The following is a 23,423-nucleotide window of genomic DNA, read 5'->3' as shown; positions in this document are numbered from 1 at the left end:
GGAAAATAGTCTAAAATATTTTTAGAATCACCCCTTAAGGCAAAGGGGCAGCTGTATTTCAAGAAGTAAAGATGCTCTCTAGCAGAAATGAAAAGACGAAGGGGAAAAATATATGCAGCTTGTATGCTAGCTGGGATGAAGAAGAGAGTTATGCAAAGAATGGGTGGGAAGGAGTGGTGGACCTAAGTAATTTCTCACATATAGGATTTGCATGGCCCTTTGATTCTCATGTAGACATGAAAAATATTCAGTTGGACCTGTATTCTGCATTTGATTGTGCAAGGTGGCGCTTGTTGACCTCAAAAGCAGACCCCTCCACCTGTGGGAAAAATAAGAGGAGGAGGTTTAGTTTACTTTATTGTCATTGCACCTCCTACAACGAAATCAAACACCATCTTCAGTGCACATCATGACCATAATCATGAAAATAAACAGAAACACACATCTGTCACCCTCCACACATTGAACCGAAAACCCCCAACATTGCACCAACACTTCACTATACAGCAGAATTCAAAAGAGCTACTGCCCTGGGATAGAAACTGTTTTTCAGCCTATTTGTCCTTGTTTTTATTATTCTGTACCGTCTGCCAGATGGTAATAGTTCAAAAAAAGGGTTCCCAGGATGAGATGGATCTTTGAGAATGTTCTGAGCTTTCTTAAGACAACAGGAGAAAGGAGGAGGAGGAGGAGGAGGAGGAGGAGGAGGAGGAGGAGGAGGAGGAGGAGGAGGAGGAGGAGGAGGAGGAGGAGGAGGAAGAGGATGGCAGCACTTTGATTCTCATATTGATAGGACTAGCATGTTATGAAAACCCAGTAATGGATTATTAATATTGTTATATTGTTAGGTAATGTAATGTATCATGGCTAAAGTAATCTAGATAAACAATAACATGTGAAGGCAGTCATATGATAGTTACACCTTCTACCAAGTTTTTGTTTCCTTGAATGCATCTAAGTTATGCAACTGTTGTCTTCCATTTGTAGACGTTATTGTGTTGAATAATGAATACTTGAAGCCTATTTAAATAAGTCTAATGAGAATTTAGTAACTCCAGCTCCAGATATAAAGCGCACCACGTGCCTACCATCCCTGTCCTATTGTTTCTTTTCTTTTCTTTTTCTTTTGTTATATGTATCCATGTATTCATCATTATGTTTTTACTTATACCTATTATCTTGTAAGCTATTGACAAAAATAAATAAATAAAATAAAATAAATAAATAAATATCCCTCCAACAATGTCCTCCTCGATTGGTGATTCCCTTTCTAAGTTCTCCTCTCTTAAAGTAATTAAAACTTGGCTTGTTAATGTGAAATGTACATAAGTGTCACAAAAGTAGTTGTTAATAACTGAATAATATATGCGCTGAATCAGTGAATACTAAAATGAAAATCTAAAAACAAAGAAACTAAACTATGTTCTTTAACTGGTCTAAATTTTTGTTTAATTGATATATCAATATGTGTGTGTGTTTGTGTGTGCGTGTGTTTGTGTATAAAAGAATGGTGAAGGAAGGAAGGAAAGGAGGGAGGGAAGGAAGAAGGAAGGAAGGAAGGACACAATCACCAATAAGTTAGTTTAGATCACTAGTGCTAATCTACTCTGTATGTGTGTGTATGTGTGTAGATAGAAATTATGATTTTTATAGGGATATAATTTTTATAGGAATACGACCCCACTGTGGTCCATTTCTTGAAAGCAAGTTTTGTCTATAGGATAGCTCAGTGTTTGTTTTTTTATCTTCATAAATATATCACAGATACAGGCTACATCATTACACGAAGGCACATCTTTGTTGGTGGGATTGGAAATGTTATAATATGTATTGATTTTCCAGTTGCCTAAAATGATTGCTAATAAAGCAGTTAACAGCAGGCATAAAATAAAGCATGTAGGAGTTTCCGTGTTTAAAACTGACATTTTTAGATTATGGATGTTAAGGCATTTTTAATTTGGATTTTCCTATTTTATTTTTTCTGAACATTTGAATGGAGGCAGGTCTGATTTTAGCAATTCTATTAATTGAACACATTTTTTAAAAACACGTTTGTCCTTGACAGCATATTTGAGTTTATTTTGGGAGTCTTGGTGCTTAAGGCAGACAAAAGTAAAAAAATAAAGTCGCTATCACGGAGAAGTTAGTTTAGATCACAAGTTCTAATCTACTGTTGAAAGCAGATAGGAAGGTAATAAAGATATCTGGCAATCTTGACAGCTGGATCTGACAAGCTGTCTTTGAAATACAGGATTGCCCTCTCAAGATTATTAAAGATGGAAGATGGCATGGAACAGTGCACCACATACAGCTGGCATTTGAAGGAGGGGTAGGAGGTTATAAACTTACATTATGTTGACTTTCTTTTCTGGTGAAAGGCATTGAAATGAAGAAGAGCTTGAATGTCTCCTTGGCTGTTAACATTAGAACCTCTATGTCTGACTCTCTCAAAACGTGTTCTGATCCAAACCTTGTTCCAAATAAACAAACACCAAACAGATAAAAGCAAAATATTTTAATGCTTCTCTGTAAATTCGGTTAATTCATGGTGAAAAGGCTATTAAAACTAATTGTCTCTGATAAGAACGAGCCTTGCCAAGGTTGTGCAAGGTGGCCAAAAGCACTAGACGAAGTTGCCAAGAAATATTCCAAACAAAAAGTCTTCAAACACAAACCAAGATAGTCCGAACTTCCACAAGGCTTCAAGTGCAAGAACTTCTTTGCTTCCTGAAAAGAATACCGGTCTCTCAGGCTGGCTTTTATCTCTTAAGGGAGGGGCCATTACCTTGCAGCCTTACTCCCAAGTCACCCATGCTGCTACAGATGCTTTTTCTTATGAGCATTGGGCACAGGCTCCTCAGGGTCCTCTGCATCACTGCTCCCAGCCTCACAATCTTTATGGGTGTGCATAAGTGCACTATCATGCCTATCGTCCCTGTCCTATTGTCCCCATTTATTCGTACCTCCATTGATGCGGAGCTGAGGAGCGGATCACCGCTCTGAAAGGCTCCGATTTTCGCTGTTTGGTGGCTTCCAGGAGCTTGTTGGACCTTGGAGGGGTAGACAGATGAAAGGAGAAGACCTGGTGATCTTGGGGAGGTGCTGCGATCCTGAAGATTACAAGAGAATCCCCCGAAAACCAGCAGCAGAAGAGGGAGGTTCTGACCAGTTCTGGAGAACCGGTAACAGAAATTTTGAGTAGTTTGGAGAACCAGCAAATCTCACCTCTGATTGGCCCTGGCACCATCTATTCTCTGCCTCCCATTGAGTCCCAGCTGATCAACTGGGCCTTCTTTTGTTGTCTGGCACAGGAGAACGGAGCTGGAAAGCAGGTTACTGGGGTGGGGAGGGAATGGGGATTTTGCAGTATCCTTCCCCTGCCACACCCACCAAGCCACACCATGTCCACCAAGCCATGTCCACAGAACCAGTAGTAAAAGTTTTTGATTCCCACCACTGATCCTCAGAGCTACCGGTTCGGATGAACCGGGCCAAACCGGTAGAATACTACCACTGTTGTGCATTCTGTATTGTTTAAAATCCCCTCCTTCCTAGACTGTTATGTAGCATTTTAAATCTTCTGCACTGTTTCCAATCAACACTTTATCCCTCAAAAGAAGTCCTTCATCACCTTGTTGCCTAACAATATTCATTCAAAAATGTTCACCAAAAGGAGAATATGTCAGAGCTGATTGGCCAAAAGCATCCAATGTTTGCCCCAAAGGTACCTCATGGCTGTAAAATTGCCAGTATGGATATCATATGTCTTCACTAGCAACCTGTCCTGAAAGGTAGCATGACTGATGGCATTGGATGCTTTTAGAGATCCAGTAGACATTTCTTCATTCCTTGGTCTTGTCAGAACACATCCATCATAGTAACCATGTCATTTCAGTTCCATGCCTATGTCTGAATCTCAACAAGACGTCCAGATAATCTCTTCTATTTTGGAATGCCAATACCTAGCTTCTTTAAAATGTTGAGCAAATTATCCTGTCCTGAGGTAGAAATCTGGGTTGTTGTTTTTCCAGTCAATGTGATTGACACTGGCTAGGCACTGTACTTAAGAGTGAGAAAGTGGTGAAATGGTTAAGGAAACTTTCGTTATTTGAGATATTCCAGAATTGGAATTGTTCGGTAGAACCATGACAGCACTTGAATGTTCCAACTTAAGTGTCAACTCATAAACTATTTCTATGGGTCTTTTTAGAGTTGCCAACAGAAAGGGAGGAGGGAGCAGTGCGGCAGGTTGCGACACTAAGGTTCAATTTAATTAACAACCACTTCCCAAGCTCACGGTACAACATAAGAGAAGAAACCCATCAGGACAAGACTCAGCAGTCCAAGTACATCTGAGGGACAAAGGCAGAGGAGGGCTGCTGCTGGTTTGCACTGGTTTTAGTGGACTGGTAGTTAAGATTAGGCACAGGTTGGTGAACCAGCAAATTCCAACACTGGCTAGCTCTGCCCCCACCCATTTTTCAGCCTGTTTTGGGGCCATTTTCAGGGCCATTTTTGGGCTGTTTTTGGACTGTTTTCAGGGCCAAAATGGCCTGAACAACAGCCTGAAAATGCCCCCCAAAATATCCTGAAAATGCCCCCAAAATGGCTTGAAAACAGCCCCAAAACAGGCCAAAAATGGGTGAAGGCGTGGCCAGCTAGTGGTGGGATTAGCCCCAACTGGCTAATCTTACCTCTTCCTTTGAGTGAGTGACTGGGAGGAGGGGCTGGGTGTGATGAGTGACACCCAGTCACATGGCCACGCCTACCCACCCAGAGAACCATTTGTTAAAAAATCTTCAGCCCACCACTGGACAAAGGTTGCTCTTTTGAAGGCAGCAAAGTCCACGTTTTGAACAGGCAGAACCATTGGTTTGAAAAAGGGGGTAAAAGAATCCATCTGGGTTAGAATTGAGTTTCACTCTCTCAACAAAGGGAGAAGGATAAGACACCACCTATCTCCTGTCTACAACATAGTCCTTTTCAGCAGTTCCAAGAAGGTTTCACAACCATTTGCATTGAGGGCACAGATAAACCCCTTAGGGGCCTCAATGGCTCTCAGAGAGAATGCTAATGACCAGATGACTGCAAAGAAATACAATTCTTCCATTTCACTCCCCACCCCAACCGCCACCATCCTGTCAGAACCTATCCTTCCATCTCCCACCATCCACTCACAACTGATGAAGCTTTTTGGACGAGAAGCAAAACATCTTTTTTGGGGGGGGGAAAAAGCAACCTAAGATTTGTATGAGACTTACTAGTAGATTTAGTATATGTTCTTGACATTACAACTGCTATGATGGGAGATTGGCATGACTGATTAGTTATAGTCATGTGAATACATAATTATCACAAACATCATCGATGGAAGATGATAGTGGGATCCCCCAACTACCTGTCTTTGGGTTGGATGAACAATCAGTGCGCTGCATTCTTGAAGATCCTCCAGCTGAACAATTCAGATAGGGATTTCTAGTTTTGAGAATTCCAACTAAAGAAGTTTGAAGTTTTTATATCTTTGGTTTTTTTTTTTGCAGCGAGTGTCAGTGATAGAAAAAAATAAGAATAACCCTGTTTTGAAGGACACCTCTGAGACTGGGAACAAGTGGAGGAATGGTCCATTGAAGCAGAAGGAGAGATTCACCTAAGGGCCTTAGATATTTACCAACATAAATCACACTTTGGATTACACATTGTCGAATTAAAAGAGGGAAGAAGATTTCTCTGAAGGCAATTTTATTCCTATTCAATCAGCTCTTGTGCTGACAGAAATACTAGATTGGTTCCCAATCCAGGAGAATGTCGTTAATGTTTGAATTTGCAGTGATCCTGTTGATGCTTTTTAAGATGACTTTTTCTAGTGGCTTTTCGGATATTCCTGAAATATGATGAAAAATACTGACACATACTACTGCCAAATGACTTGTAAAAGGTGGTGTAGCAATTACCAAGACACTCTTACCTTAGATAACTGCACAGAGCTCATGACCTTAGCAAATAATTAAGTGAACAGTCTCCCGAAAATTATATCTGGCCAAGACCTCAGAACATTCAAGGATGCTTCTTCAAAAGGTGATGTAATGAACTCCCTCAGCTGCTGTCCGCAAAAAGAACAGATTGAAATTCGGTAGAAATAGAATAAATCTCCCATATCCACAAAAAGATATATGAGATTATAGAACCATGATGGTGAACCTAGGGCATGTGTGCCACAGGTGGCACGCAGAACCATTTGTGCTGGCATGCCATTTGTGCTGCAAACTTACCTCACTGCGCATGTGTGTGCCTCACAGCTGATTTTCAGCTGGTTTGAGGCTCCCAAAGGATTGAGGAAGGCTTTTGCAGGCTTCTGCAAGCTTTGCAGGCCAGTTTCGTCACTTCCAGTATTGAAAAACAGGAAGCGATAAAACGGGGCTAGTTTTCGGCCTGCAAAGCTTGCAGAAGCCTGCAGAAGCCTTCCTCAAGCTTTTGGGAGGCCGAAAAAGGCCTCAAACCTGCCGAAAATCAGCTGTGAGGCGCACTGCAGGTAAAGGGGTGGGTGGGCGGGAGATTGCGCGTGCATGCGTAGGGGCGTGGGTGTGTGTGCATTGCCTTCTGGGTGCTGGCATGTGAGCGCAAGCGAGTGCAAGCGCACACACAATTATTTGCACAAGAGCCAAAAAAGGTTAGCCACCACTGTTATAGAACTATCTAAATGGGTACTAGCTTATGACCGTTGCGGCATTTCCATAGTCACATGATCAAAATGTGGCAACTGACTCATATTTATGACAGTCGCAATATCCTGGGGTCATGTGATACCTTTTTGTGACCTTCCAACAAGTAAAGTCAATGGGGAATCCAGATTCAATTAACAAATGTGTTACTAACTTAACAATTGCAATGATTCACTTAATAATGATGGCAAAATGGTGCAAAACTCACTTAACAAATGTTTATCTTAGCAACATAAATTTTGGGGTCAATTCTGATTGTAAGTCAAGGCCTACCTGTATACATATCAGGGGTGGTATTCAGCAGATTCTGACCAGTTCTGGAGAACCAGTAGCAGAAATTTTGAGTAGTTCAGAGAACTGGCTGGTCTTGCCCCCAACTATTCACTGCCTCCCGAGTCCCAGCTGATCCCATCTTCTTTTGTTGCCATGCACAGGAGAATGGAGCTGGAAAGCAGGTTACTGGGGTGGGGAGGGAATGGGGATTTTGCAGTATCCTTCCCTTGCCATGCCCACCAAGCCACGCCCACCAAACCACACCCACAGAACCAATAGTAAAAAAAAAAAAAATGAATCGCACCACTGGTTTGGGCTACGCAACGTATCTATTAGATCTCAACTAGAGGTGGTATTCAGCAGGTTCTGACCAGTTCTAGAGAACCAGTAGCAGATATTTTCAGTAGTTCGGAGAACCGGCAACTACCACCTCTGACTGGAGATTTTGCAGTATCCTTCCCCTGCCACGCCCACCAAGCCACGCCCACAGAACTGGTAGTAAAACAAAATGAATCCCATCACTGATACGTATAGGTATGTGTCTAGGTATACCCACCTATACACCCACAAGCTCTCACAAACTGTGTCTGGAAGGCAAATTAATTAACATTGTCAGTATTATGCATATATAAATGATACATTTTCAAATTTTGTAATGGGGGAATCCTGATTCCAATATGGTTTATTTATAGATTCCACTTATTGAAGTACACTACAAAAGCCATAATAGATGTTTAGAACAACCTTATAAAATTCTCCTTTTCTGCCTGTCGTTTTGTTTTTTGTTTTGTTTTGTTTATTTGTGTTGTTTCTTTTTTTTAATTGCTTGCTTTGCAAGGATGTCTATTAACTATTTATAATTCTTTGGAAAAAAAATAAGATGATCCAGCCATTTTACCTATCATTGTGAGAAATTAATTAAATTGTCCTGGGCAATGGATAAATCACTTTAATTTTTTTTTCTCTGCATCCCATTGCACCTACAAAAATCTAATTTTCCTCTTTGCTGTGTGTGCAAATTACAATTTATTAATTTAATATCTCAAAAAAGCAAAGTCAAATACTTAAATGAGAAGGAGAATATTAGTTTTGAATTTAGGGGACACACAAACACTCAAAAATATACACATTCAAACTCGTTCTTCCCCTTTCTGACTGATCATCAGTAGAATTTTATTTCTACACAAGTAAATGCACCTCTTTTAAATTCTCTTTTGATGCACACAGCTCTGAAGTTATGACAAAAGTACTAACTGAAGAAAGAAATGCAATTGCAAATCTGTGTTACTTGCTCAAGCAACAGATCAACTGAATTATAAACTCTTCTACTTCTTGGATTTTTGTAATCCCTGTTAAAATATTGATATTGTCAAATGGATGGGCATACTTGGAAAATGTAAAAAATGCACAAAAGATTAACCCACTAATTAATTTGTTTTTGTAAGAGCACATTTTTCTTCCCCTTTCCTTACCATTTTCTATAGAGGGACAATTGAAAGCATCCTGTCATATTGTATTACTGTTTGATTTGGAGGTATTACTGTATCTGTACCTGTACCTGTACCTGTCAACAGTGGTGTCCCCCATGGTAGTGCACTAGGACCAACTCTCTTTATACTCTACATAAATGACCTCTGTGATCATATTAAGAGCAACTGCGATCTCTTCGCTGATGATGTAAAGCTATTCAACACCACAGACAATACTGCTACCCTTCAAAAAGACCTTGACTATGTATCAGAATGCTCAAACAAATGGCAACTTCAAATCTCAACAAATAAATGCTCTGTCCTACATATTGGCAAAAAAAATCAGAAAATAAAAGCTGAATAGTCAAGACCTTGTTGATGATCCAAACTCTGTCAAGGTTCTCATTTCTAATGATCAAAGTGCTAGAGCCCTCTGTAACTACATAGCCAAAAAGGCATTAAGAATTATTAACCTAATCCTACATAGCTTTTTTCTCTGGTAATATCACACTACTAACTAGAGCATACAAAACATTTGCTAGACCAATACTTGAATACAGCTTATCAGTCTGGAACCCACATTACGTATCTGATATTAACACAGTTGAGAAAGTCAAGAAATATTTCACAGGAAGAGTTCTCCATTCCTCTACTCGTTGCAGAATATCTTGTGCCACCAGACTTGAAATTCTAAACCTAGAAAACCTAGAACTATGCCGCCTTCAGTCCAATCTAAGTATAGCATATAAAATTATACATTGCAATGTCCTACCTGTCAATGAATACTTCAGCTTCAACCATAACAATACAAGAGCACACAATAGATACAAACTCAAGGTAAACTGCACCAAACTTGATTGCAGGAAATACGACTTCAGCAATGTCTGGAATACTCTACCTGACTCTGTGGTTTCTTCCCCAAACCCCAAAAACTTTAACCTTAGACTGTCTACTATTGACCTCACCCCTTTCCTAAGAGGTCTGTAGGGGGCGTGCATAAGAGCACCAACGTGCCTACCATCCCTGTCCTATTGTTTCTTTTTATTTTTCTTATATGTATCCATTTCATGTATTCATAACTATGTTTATACTTTTACCTGTTATCTTATAATCGCTTGACAAAAATAAATAAAATAAAAATAAAAATTACTGTTTCTGGAAGGCTGTGAAGAAAGTGGCGAGGACAGCAGAAAAGATTATTGGAAGTTCACTTCTTTCTATCCAGGATATGGCAAATAAGCACTGCTTATCCTCTTTTCTCTCCATGATCAGTTTTCTTTGTTACCTCCTGGGAAGAGACTACGTGGTATCTGAAGCAAAATGAGCATATTCTGTAATAGCTTTGTATCTTTATAGTATCAACCTTGTTAATTCTCAAGGATCTTTTTTCTGCTACATATTCTAAATAGTCTATATATAAATAAAGGTTGTCTTGTCTTGTCTTGTTTTCTTATCCTACCCTACCCTAACATCTTATGTTATCTTATGTTAATTGTTTTAATGAAAATTGATTGGGTGATTAATGGATTGTGTGCCATCAAATAAGTGTCAAGCCTTAAGATTCTTTCTTTCTTTTTTCTTTCTTTCTTTCTTTCTTTCTTTCTTTCTTTCTTTCTTTCTTTCTTTCTTTCTTTCTTTCTTTCTTTCTTTCTTTCTTCTTTCTTCAAGTAGAAAGAGGGAAAGAGGAGGAAGGAGGAAGGAATGAAAGAAAGAAAAGGAAAGAGAGTAAAAGAAAGTAAGAAAGAGGGAGGGAGGGGGAGGAAAGAAGGAGGAAGAAAGGAAAGAGAGAGAGAGAGAGACTCATATGGAAATGTAGTGGTGATAACATAAATATGGAATGGTCTGGTGTTAAATGAACCATAAAGAAAAAAACAGATTTCAAGATGTGGAGGCAGGAATAGACACATTTGTTTTCATCCTTGACATCCTCTAGGAAGTATACATTAAAACATATGACAGGTTCAAGAGAAAAAAAAACTAATAGAAAACCATTATCTTGACTGCATAGACTTGTAAGATGCATTAAGGAGCTTGACTGCCTCCCGTGATTCTGTTTCCTTGATGCATCTGTTTTTATAGTGATGAACAATTAATTTGGAATTTGCCAATATAAACAATAAAAGAATAGCAACTGCATGAGCCTGCGGTTTCAGTATTTAAACTTAGGGGAGTCAGCTATAAATTAGTTGCAGATTCTGACAACTTTGCCTTTCTAAAATTCTACAGATCCTTATGTTTCAAGCCAACTGTTCCATTTGTTCAATATTTTGCTTGTAACAAATGTAAGAATTGTTAAAACCGAAGTTGTTTTCATGATAAATCTCAAAACCAGTAATATTGTTCTAGAGATCCAATTATGGTTACATCTGGGTGTATGGATACAATCATTGTTGTTAGTTGCAAAGTGTGTCTGACCCATTGCGACCCCATGGACAACGTTCCTCCAGGCCTTCCTGTCCATCTTCTGAAGTCCATTTAAGCTCACACCTACTGCTTCAGTGACTCCATCCAGCCACCTCCTTCTCTGCCATCCCCTTCTTCTATTGCCCTCAATCATTCCCAGCATGAGGCTCTTCTCCAGGGAGTCCTTCCTTCTCATGCGGTGGCCAAAGTCTTTGAGTTTCATCTTCAGGATCTGGCCTTCTAAAGAGCAGTCAAGGTTGATCTCCTCTCGGACTGACCAGTTGGATCACTTTGCAGTCCAAGGGACTTGCAAGAATCTTCTCCAGCACCAGAGTCCAAAGGCCTCAATTATTTGGCGCTTAGCCTTTCTTATGGTCCAACATATAGATACAATCATAATTATAGCTTATAATTCAAATATACTTTATGTATAGAAGGACAGGCAGGGCCTGGGGGTGGAGTCAAGTCAGAAATCAGCCTGGAATCATTACATCCCCACAAGTGATCTAACCCCAGCCCCTCTTGAATTCTATTAACCATCAGTTGATTAGATTTTCACGTTTAGGCATGAACAATAAATTACCTGAACTAGAGCCAAATGTGTGGTCCTGATTCTTTGTGACTGACATTATATGAGTGATTGGGAACCACACAGGGGCAATGGTTTGCTGGAGAAGGCCAAGGATCCCTTTTTCATAAGAATATATGTCTATAGCCATGGATGCCATGCCGCATTTGATTAGAAGGGTGCTGAGAAGATGGTATTGTATGAATATCGTCGTGCGTTACATAGGTCCTATGATGCATACCCTAAAAGCATTTCTTGGAAATTGTTGAAAGCATGAAACCACCAATTCTGGAAGGCATCCAGGATGTAAGCAAACCTTTGTGATGAAGGGGAAAAGCTTTGCAAAATGATTCTCCTTATTAACTTCATTTAAATAAACTATGAAGGTGCCAAAGTCCTTCATGATGAACAGATTTAGAAAGAAGCCAACTGTATCTTCATTTGTACTTAACCATGACACTGTTGTGGTGAGCCAGCAGCAGGTGTGGACAGCTGAGGAAAGTGAGGACTCAGATGAGGGGCCAGGACCATTAGGGAGTGGACTGCTGCCTTCAGAGATTGTGGGGGCTGGAAGCAGCAATGAGGAGGTTCCCGAGGAGCCTGTGCCAAGTGTGCGTGCGTGCAGGATTGCTTGCAAGAAAGAGCAGCAGCTGCAGCACGAGCAACTCAAGAGTAAGGCCTCAAGGTAATGGCCCTTCCTTCAAGAAGATAAAAGCTAGCTGTGACGCGAACGTTCTTTGCAGGAAGCGAAGACGTTTTGAACCTCAGTCTCATAGACATTACAATATCTTAAGTTGGTATTTGAAGACTTTTGTGTTGTGAAATCTTTCTTATCTGTTATTCTTGGCAGACTAGCACAGTTTTGCTGAGGCTTGTGCTTATCAAAGTTAATTAGTTTGCAGCAGTCTTTTAACCAGGGATTCATAAGAATCATTAAAAGGTTTCTGTTCCCTCTGGTTCATGTTTGTTTTATTGGAAAAGGGTTTGGGTCAGAACAGACACAGATGTTCAGACAATCTTTTCCCTACTCTTTCCCAATAATATTACTTTCATCCCCACCCCCACCCCAGACCAGAGGTGGTATTCAGCAGGTTCTGACCAGTTCTGAAGAACCGGTAGCAGAAATTTTGAGTAGTTCAGAGAACTGGCAAATGCCACCTCTGATTGGAGATTTTACAGTATCCTCCCCCTGCCACTCCCACCAAGCCACGCCCACAGAACCAGTAGTAAAAAAAATTGAATCTCATCACTGCCCCAGATCATGAGTAAGGCAGCCTTAAGTCATATTTACCTCTACTAATATTAAAGTAGTATTTTTGACTTATTCCTCATAGCCCCTGAGATCAGGACAAAATGGATGGAGACTCATCAGAGTAGGGGGTTCAACTTGAAACAAAGACATTCACATCAGAAGGACGAATCAGTGGAACAGTTCCCAGGGGTTCTGGTTACTCCAGTTTTCAAGAAAAGATTAGACAACCATTTCTCCAGGATAGTATGGGATAGTATAGTAATGGATAGGGCATGGGTGTCAAACTCAATTTCATTGAGGGCTGCATCAGGATTGTGTTTGACCTCAGGGGGCTGGGGTGGATGTAGCTAGGGTGGGTGTGGCCAGCTCAACATCACTCGTGTCGGAGGTACCTGTGGTGGCCCAAGGGCTCTGCCAGCGAAAATGGGCTCCCGAGCTCCGTTTTTGGCTGCAGTGACCTCCTGCAGCTCTCTGCCAGAAAAAAAAAAAACAGAGCTTGGGAGGGCCGCATATGGCCCTCCTAAGCTCCGTTTTCACTGGCAGAGGCACCGCTGGCTGGTCCTTCGCTATTTCCAGGGTGGTCCCACAGGCCAGATCTAAGCACCTCATGGGCCATATCTGGCCCTTTGAGTTTGATGCCCCTGGAATTTGCCACTCCTACTTGGGCAGAGGGTTGGATTAGAAAACCTCCGAGGTGCCTTCAGCCCTATGATTCTCCTTTATTCTAACTTTATCCAATAGGAGTCTCCAGGTTTATAATATCTTAGGCCTTATCATCCACTACTTTGGAAGGAAGTTAAAAGCTGGAGATGAGGGAACAGAGGCCATGGAGGCAGAGATCAATAGTGGGAACATGCAAGTACCATGTTCTTTTTTCCCCCATGATTCAAAAATAGTTGTGCAGGAACAAAACTTGGAAGGACACCCGAGGCATTTTGTCCTCAGTCTCTGTGGCTTTAGTTAGTCATTAAATTAATCCAGAACATTTAAAACCAGTGTTAAATGAATAAGCATATTATTTCAGTGCAGCTTTTTTTCTGCAACCTGTTTAGACAGGTAGAGCAAGAATAGAATAGAATAGAATAGAATAGAATAGAATAGAATAGAATAGAATAGAATAGAATAGAATAGAATAGAATGGAATGGAATGGAGTGGAGTGGAGTGGAGTGGAGTGGAGTGGAGTGGAGTGGAGTGGAATAGAATAGAATAGAATAGAATAGAATAGAATAGAATAGAATAGAATAGAATAGAATAGAATAGAATAGAATAGAATAGAATAGAATTTTTCTTTATTGGCCAAGTGTGATTGGACACACAAGGAATTTGTCTCCAGTACATGAGCTCACAGTGTACATATAAACAGCATATAATAGGTGTTAGGTCATAAATCCTAGTTACAATCATTAACCATGTTACAAACAATAATTGATAAATCATAAGAAACCAAGAGGAGAAGATAGTAGGAAAGATGAGAAATGGCAAAAAGGCTGTGGGAATTAAGTGTTCAGCAGAGTGATGTCACAGGGGGGAAAAGTCTAGTTGTTTTGGCACGCAATACTCTATAGTGGTGTCCTTAGGGGAGAAGTTTTAACAGTTTGTGTCCAGGGTGTGAGGGGTGTGTAGAGATTTTCTCAGCCCTGTTTCTGACCCAGGCAATATACAGGTCCTCAATGGAAGGCAAGCTGTTTGCAACTGGTTTTTTTTTTTTTTTTTCAATCCTAACTTTTTGTTGAAGTCTGTACCAGTGGTGGAATTCAATTTTTTTTTTTTACTACCGGTTCTGTGGGTGTGGCATGGCTTTGTGGGTGTGGCAGGGAAAGAATACTGTAAAATCTCTGTACCCTCCCCACTCCTGGGGGAAGGTTACTGCAAAATTCCCATTCCCTCCCCACCCCACTAGCCTGCGTTCCAGCTCCGTTCTCCTGTGCAACCAAAGAAGACCCAGCCGATCAGCTGGGACTCAGAAGGCAGAGAATAAATAGGGATGGGGCCAGTCAGAGGTGGGATTTGCCGGTTCTCGAAACTACTCAAAATTTCCACTACCGGTTCTCCAGAACTGGTCGGAACTTGCTGAATGCCACCTCTGGTCTGTCTCTGACCTGTTTGGTTGCTGTGCTAAGCCAGACAGTTATAGGGGTACAAATGACAGACTCAATGATTGCTCTGTAGAATTGAATCAGCAATCTGAGTTTTGTAAGATGATGTAGGAAGAACATGCTTTGCTGTGCCTTTTTAATGATGATTCTAATGGTAGGTGTCCATGTCAAGTCCTTGGAGATAACAGAAGCTTGAACCTAATTATATTGGCTCTCTCCAACATTTTCCTCTCTTGTGTCATATTTAAAAAAAACAACCCTGAATTTAGCCTTTAGGCAGACAGAAGGAATATAGCAGGTTGATGTTGCTGAATTTTCCAAAATATCTAATGGTGCAGATACCTTGTTTGATTGTTTGTCCAGTTCCTTATTTATTTTGGACTGGTGAGGAATTGTCAGAGGATTGGAGATCCTTTGCTTCTAGCTTTAAATCTTTTGATTTGCTTTCAGATCAAGCACCGTTCTGATGTATGCAAGATGTTTCCCCTATTTGTTTTTCTTTCCGTTGAGCAAAACCCAGATCGAAATGCAATTAAAATAGCTGCAAAACCAAACGCTCATTGCCACTTGGTGTCCATCCAAGGATCCAGCACTCTGGAACTTTGCTCATACATTTTAATGGTGAGGAGATTATCCTAATTCTATAATCCATTATCATTTGGGTCATGCTGGAATGAACAAGGGAAACAAATCATACCTGTTATTTTGCATAATAGGTCAAGGCTGTTCCAGATCTCAAACTCTGAGGAGCTGAGAGCTGCCTGAGCTGGCATCCCTATTAATAGAAAAGAAACAAATCCATCAAACTTATTTATTGTACTTTATCAGGACTAAAGACCAAAGCATGAGCAATGGTTTGGCCCCAGGTGTTTCAAATATGGTCTGCTTCAATGCTTGGCTCAAATTTAAGTCCATTTTCTCCAAGGATAGACACAATTAGACTTTAAGAATAGACAACCACTAGATGTCAGCAAAGGGATACTGAACACTGAGACCCTCTGCAGCAGTGGTGGGATTCAAAAACTTTTACTACTGGTTCTTGGGCGTGGCTTGGTGGGCATGGTGTGGCTTGGTGGACGTGGCAGGAGAAGGATACTGCAAAATCCCCATTCCCTCCCAACCCCACTAACCAGCTTTCCAGCTCCGTTCTTCTGTGCTGCTGGGACTCAGGAGGCAGAGAATAGATGGGGGTGGGGCCAGTCAGAGGTGGGATTTGCCGGTTCTCCAAACTCCTCAAAATTTCCGCTATCAGTTCTCCAGAACTGGGTCAGAACCTGCTGAAGACCACCTCTGTTCTGTGGTGGCCAGATGTTTGCAGATGAAATATAGCACAGCTATCCAAGGAGGGTTCCCAACTATTTCTCAAGTTCTGTTGAGGGTTTAACCTTTTTCTGATTAACAATTATTTTCCTAGAAGTCTGGAAATTCTTTCTGAAAAACTACTAGGAGGCACAAGGACTACATAGAATGTAAAATGAAGGAACGAAGGACACAGAACATAGAATAATAGAGTTGGAAGGACCTAGGAGCCTTCTAGTCCAGCCCCTGTTCAAGCAGGAGATCCTATACCATTTCTGACAAACTGTTGTCCATTCTCTCTTTGAAAGCCACCAGTGATGGAGCCCTCACAACTTCTGAAGGCAACCTATTCTGTTGGTTGATTGCTCTTATCATTAGGAAAATTCTTCTTAGTTCTATGTTGCTTCTCTTCTTGGTTAGTTTCCATCCATTGTTTCTTATCTTGCCTTTTGGGACTTTGGAAAGTAGTTTGACCCCTCATCTTTGTAGGAGCCCCTCAAATGTTGGAAGAGTGCTATCATGTTCACTCCTAGTCTGGACCAAAGTTGTGTGTGTGGTAAATTTTGACTTTTCAAAGCATTAATGTTCTTCGTGTAACCAGGTCTTCAACTGAATGGAGATAAAAAAAAAATCCAAACTAAAAGAAGGATCACAATAATTTTTATTAAGAGAATTTCTTCAGTGTAGCCAAGTAGTAGGACTCAACAAAGAGTAAAGATGTAGGTTGATTGCTGAAAGGACCATTTATCTTGATTTGGTAAACGTGACTGCTAGTTGAGCTTTCAAAATAATATTTTGAAAGGCAGCTAAGCAAACAATATTTCAATGGGCATTGCTGGTACAACTTACTCATCTTTATCCATCTTACCACTTTATGAGTAACTCAAAATAGATCCTTGATTTAAGGCCGTCTGATTGATTAGGCCAAAGTTGATCAACACACATCATAACATTTAAGACATACACACATATACATCTTCCCTCTCTCTCTCTCTCTCTCTCTCTCTCTCTCTCTCTCTCTCTCTCTCTCTCTCTCTCTCTCTCTGTTTTATGTAAGTTTTGCTGAACATAAATGAATCGATTGGAACCCAAATTTGTATCACATTAAGATATATAAAACATATAAAGAACGTTGCTGGAACAAGGTATGTCTAGTTTGATGAAAAGAAGGTCTAAGGGAGACATGATAGCAGAGATCCAATATCTCAGGGGCTGCCACAAAAAAGAGGGAGTCAAGCTATTCTCCAAAGCACCTGAGGGTAGAACAAGAAGCAACTGATGAAAACTAATCAAGGAGAGAAGCAACTTTAGAACTAAGGAGAAATTTCCTGATAGTTAGAACAATTAATCAGTGGAACGGCTTGCCTCCAGGAGTTGTAAATGCTCCAACACTGGAAGTTTTTAAGCAGAGATTGGACAACCAGTTGTCTGAAATTGTATAGGGTCTCTTGTTTGAGCAGCAGGTTGGACTAGATGGCCTCCATGGTCCCTTCCAACTTTATTATTCTTTTCTTTTCTTCTTTTCTTTTCTTTTCTTTTCTCTTTTCTTTTCTTTTCTTCTTTTCTTTTCTTTTCTTTTCTTTCTTTTCTTTTCTTTTCTTTTCTATCATGTATTGCACATCTAACCTAGGAATTTTTATGCATGGTTGTTATCAGTATGATTCAGTCTTTTTGAACAGAGCTTCATTATAGAAATGAAATATAGAAAGAGGCAAACTTTATTATCCACTGACAACTTCACCACTGGTTGTAATATTTTATCATGTTTTGGTTTTTGCCTTAATTTATTTTTAATCCGCTTTTCTTTGCAATGTTGATCAGTGACCATAATGAAATATTCATAATCACCTAATCTATCATAGCTCCCAGTTAGTGTTAGTTAGCCATTAACATTGAGCAGAAAAAGACAATCATCCATATTTTGATTGGGAAATTATTTTCACTAAACCCCTTGGTGACTCATTCAGTCTCCTGAACTGTTGTTTCCAAGTTTTTCTTCTTTCAGCTTTTGGTTTTATTTTCTCTTTTAACCTGGTGGTTACTGGTTTGAATTAGGTTGCAAAAGAAGGGGAAATTAAAAATCATATTATGTATTAACCCAGCATCCAAAGCGGCCCATCAACATTCTGGTAGAAGGTTGTAATATCTTGACAGAAACTTGATATAAATAGCAAATTTCTCTGAATCCCTGAACTGTAGATAGTACTAAAATTTTATTTTTATGACTTTTATGATAGACATTAAGCAGGGCACTATGGTCTAAGCAAATCACTTGCACATAACTCTGAATTCAGCTTATTTAATGGGTATTTTTTTGTTGCTTTTTGCTGGGAAATGGCAAAAAAAAAATCACAAAATATGATCCTTTGATCCAGGATGCTGCAACTGGTTGTACATACAAGCAGGTTGCCATGGGCCAAAATGTGATCACATGACCATTGAGAGGTGCAACAGACATAAGTTTGAGGATGGTTCAAAAGTAACTTTTTTTTTGAGTCATAACTCATCATAACTTTGATCGGTCATTAAACTACCTGTCTTAAGTCAACGACTATATATAAGTAGTTGAAATATGAAGTTTAATCAAAATATTTTGCAACTTTATTTTGATTTTCCCTGTCTTATAATTAATTCACAAAAGTTACCTTAAAAGTAGTTTTGGTATCAAATGTTTGTTTTATTTTTATTCATCTGTTTGTCTAACATGTACAAGATAGCAGATATAGGTATAAACATGAACAAAGGAAGTAAATGCAGATAAATGGGGACAGTAAGACAGGGACGATAGGCACACTGGTGCGCTTATTCACACCCCCTTTAAGGACTTCTTAGGAATGGGATGAAGTCCACGGTAGACAGTTTGAGGTTGAAGCTGTGAGGGGTGTTGAGGCTGTTGGGTAGTGTGTTCCAGGCATTCACCACTCTGTTGCTGAAGTCGTATTTTCTGCAATTGAGTTTGTCTCGGTTTACCTTGAGTTTGTATCAGTTGTTTGCCCATGTATTATTGTGGTTGAAGCTGAAGAAGTCATTGACAGGTAAGGCATTGTAGCAAACAATTTTGTGTACTATGCTTAGATCAGATCGTAGGCGGCACAGTTCCAGATTGTCCAGGCCCAGAATTTCAAGTCTGGAGGCATAGGTGGGTAGAGGAGTGGAGAACTCTTCTCATGAAATACCTCTGGACCCGCTCAATTCAACACTGAATTCTAGGGGGATGAGTGTATTCAAGAATTGGTCTGGCAAAGGTTTTGTATGCCCTAGTTAGCAATACAATGTTACCAGAGAAGAAGCTTTGCAAGATTAGGTTAACAACTCTTATTGCCTTTTTGGCAATGCTGTTACATTGAGCTCTGGGGCTTAGGTTCTCTGATGTTCTCAGTAACCATCTTGGTTTTAAAATATGTTGGGTTAGTTAGGTCCAGTGGCAAACTCTTTCTGGAGAATGCCAAAATGGAGTAGGTTTTATTACTGGTTTGTCCATACTCTTGGCTTCTTTTTGTAGCCACAATGAAGCCCCTCACTCAGATAAATAAACTGAAATGTAATATGAAATGTAATAACATGTTCATTCCTAGCCAACAGTAATTTTTCTGCAGGAATGAAATAATTTAAGGGAATACATGAAGCATCATTTTCATGTTACAATTTTGTGTGTGTGTGTGTGTGTGTGTGTGTTCTGAAATATTTCGATAATTAGACTTCTGAGGAGTGATTTCCCAAAATTATGAGCTCCATTACCATTTTATGTCCATTTTAATTTGCTTCTTGAATTAGTAGTCCTCATTATTGTCATCTGTTATTTTTTTTTTTAAAAAAAAAAAAGATTGTTGAGACAGAAATACGAAGAATTATAAAGAGCGAAAGAATTTGGATAAGCAAAATTACTGAAGCAATCCCAATAGTTTTATTGACTTAATCAACTTAGTCAACTCATTTTATTACTCATTTGAGGTGGGTGTTATGAACACATGCTGGGGTATTAGTTTGTGGTTGCCAAATTAAAAATGATAATTCTTACGAGTGAAATAATGGCATGGACTAATGGCCAAACTGGTGCATCTTACTTTTTTTTACCACTGCCATTGCAGGTGGTACAACAATTAGACACTGTGGTACAATATTTTGCCAGCGCCATCTACATTTGTTATGGAATCAATTTTTAAAAGATCAGATTACATAATAAATATTCATCCAAGCAATCATTTTTGACACCTGCGTAACATACCAATTAAATATAAGCCAACAGTGTGAGGCGGCAGCCAAAAAAGCCAATGCAATCCTAAATTGCATTAATAGAGGGATACAATCCAGATCAAGGGAAGTACTAATACTACTCTACAGAGCCTTAGTAAGACCACACCTAGAGTACTGCATCCAGTTTTGGTCACCACACTATAAAAAAGATGTCGAGACTCTAGAAAAAGTACAGAGAAGAGCAACCAGGGTGATGAGGGGACTGGAGACTAAAACATATGAAAAATGGTTACAGGAACTGGGCTTGGCTAGTCTAGTGAAAAGAAGGACCAGGGGAGACATGATAGCAGTCTTCCAATATTTGAGGGGCTGCCACAGAGAGGAGGAAGGGGGTCAAGCTATTTTTCAAAACACCCGAAGGCCAGACAAGGAATAATGGATGGAAGCTGATCAGGGAGAGATTTAACCTGGAAATAAGGATAAACTTTCTGACAGTAAGAACCATCAACCAATGGAACAGAAGTTGTCCTCGGAAGTTGTGGGAGCTTTCTATCTCCCTCATTTTTTTATGTTACACTCCAATATAATGTCATAATAACAGTAAAATGTATTTCAATCCACGCTTTCCAAGTTTAGTCACATGGATTCTCATGCAACAGACATATAAAATTCTCCTTGACATTCTGGTTATTCCTCTCAAAAGAAAGAAAGAAAGAAAGAAAGAAAGAAAGAAAGAAAGAAAGAAAGAAAGAAAGAAAGAAAGAAAGAAAGAAAGAAAGAAATCCAGTTTTTTCCCCTTGTCTGATAAATTCCCTTCAATTCCACTTGAACTTTACATTAAAGAAAAATCTAGTTTGTACTGAATTTTCATCACAACTTAAAACAGCTTCTTTTGAAGAAATTGAAATTTTATTTGTAGCTAGCAATCTTTTGCACAGGTGCTGATATTCTAGGTAAATCAGATTGCTTTTCTAAATAACTCATAAAATAATTTTCTAAACATAGGTTAACCTATTCTCCAAAGCACCTGAAGGCAAGACAAAAAGCAGTGGATAGGAACGGATCAAGGACGTAAGCAACCTAGAATTAAAGAGAAATTTCCTGACAGGGAGAACATTTGAAATTTCACATGTATGTTCCTCTTGGCTTCTAGGTGCTCGCTAAGAAAGGATTTTTTGAAATGACCATCACAGCATTAGTATTTCATATATTATTATTAACACACTCTGGTTCTAAGGAGTTCTAGTCCCTCTCCCTACCTGAAAAGAAATCTGTTCCAACTGCAAACACGAACAGAGGAGTTTCAGTTTCAATTTCACAGCACCAAGCAGCTTTAGTACAGAACAGTTGAGCTAAGCCACGCCCAGGCTCCTTGCTGTCTCCTTCGTGCTCACACAGCAAATACTGCTTCAGTTTCCAAACAGCCCTCCACTCTCTCACACACTGACAGGACACTAGCCAGATTAATACCAGTGGATGCTAATAGGCAGATTTCCCCCCCTTATTTTCCTTCCCAAAAACTAAGCCCTACCACAGAGTTTCATAGCGAAGCACGGGTATCGAACTAGTGGTATATAAAAAAAGATGTTGAAACTCTAGAAAGAGTGCACAGAAAAGTAACAAAGATGATTAGGGAGCTGGAGGATAAAACATACAAAGAACCATTATCAGAATTGGGTATGTCTAGTCTAATGAAAACAAGTAGGGGAGCCATGAGAGCAGTGTTCCAATATTTGAAAGCCTGTGACAAAGACAATGGGTCAACATATTTTTCCAAGCACCAGAAGATAAAACAAGATACAATGGTTGGAAACTAACCAATGAGAGAAGCAACCTAGAACCAAGGAAAAATGCCCTAGTGGTGAGAACAATTCACCAATGGAACAGCTTGCCTTCAGAAGTTGTGTTGTGCTCCATCACTGGAGGCTTTCAAAAAGAGATTGGACAACCATTTATCTCAATTGATATAAGGTCTCCTATTGAACATGAGGTTGGACTAGAAGACCTCCAAAATCCCTTCCAACTCTGTTTTTTTCCTTCTGTTATTCTGGGATAAACCTGTTGGGAAAACAACATTTTGCTTTCGCTTATAAGTGTCTTTGCATATGATTAAAGGCTTTATGCTACTTCGAGTCAGGGCTTTGTTCACAGACAGAATATTGTAAAACTCCAATTTGGATGACAACTTGATGGAACGTGGGATGGGATGCCTCAAATTTTGTTTGCATGGATTCCCTTCACATCTTTATTACATCCAGCATTACACCTGTTTAAGATCTATAACACGAAGTCTGGTCCGCAGGAATAGCTTTATCTGCTTTTGACAAGATATTTTCCCATAAATGTGCTATTGTCGACACACAGCAGAAGTGTTCAGCAATGTACCACTTCTTTTCCTTCCATATAAATTCAAGGATGGATGCCTGAGGCAATGTCAGTGCAGGTTCTACAGACTTCAAAGACTCTCTGAATAAGGTTTGCTCCATTTCCCTCCCTATCTGGAATTGGCCTATGCTTGGGGAGCAATTAAAATTAAATAGCTGCTGAACTGCTAAAAGTATAGATTGGCCGCTATGGGCACTAAGCTGACTCAAAAAGTCCCCTGTCTAATCCGTACCTTCTTGTTGGGGGAAGAAAGAAATCCAATAAAAACAGAATCAATTTTAAAATATTAAGTAGGAGAAAGTGCAGAAGCCTTAAATGCTAGAGGTTAGGTACTAAAATGCAATGAGGAAAGACAATGGCATGTATCTGAAGATGGCTTTAAATTCTTTTGTACAATTGGCCTAAACTTATCATCGATCAAATCAGTTGCTGGTGTTTCTTTTCCTATTTAAGTCTCCTGTTTTTCATAGGCAGAAAACCACAGTAGGTGTTTTGTATGTATGCATTTGTATCACAAAGATTAGAGGTGTGAATGTTTGCATTTCAGTTAATATAGTTAATATAGATATATAGATATTAACTATCTATCTATCTATCTATCTATCTATCTATCTATCTATCTATCTATCTATCTATCTATCTATCTATCTATCTATGGTTTGGAAGTGCAAATTGGGTAAAAGGCAAATTAGGAAGTTTACAATAAATAGCATACCAAGCCATTCTCATTCACCTTTTCTTTCTTTCTTTCTTTCTTTCTTTCT

This window comes from Notechis scutatus, chromosome 4, assembly GCF_049901735.1.
Source record: "Notechis scutatus isolate UNSWTSFEM ecotype Mainland chromosome 4, rNotScu1.2, whole genome shotgun sequence".
Taxonomy (NCBI): Eukaryota; Metazoa; Chordata; class Lepidosauria; order Squamata; family Elapidae; genus Notechis; species Notechis scutatus.
The sequence above is the reverse complement of the archived record's forward strand: the minus strand, read 5'-3'. Positions refer to the sequence as shown.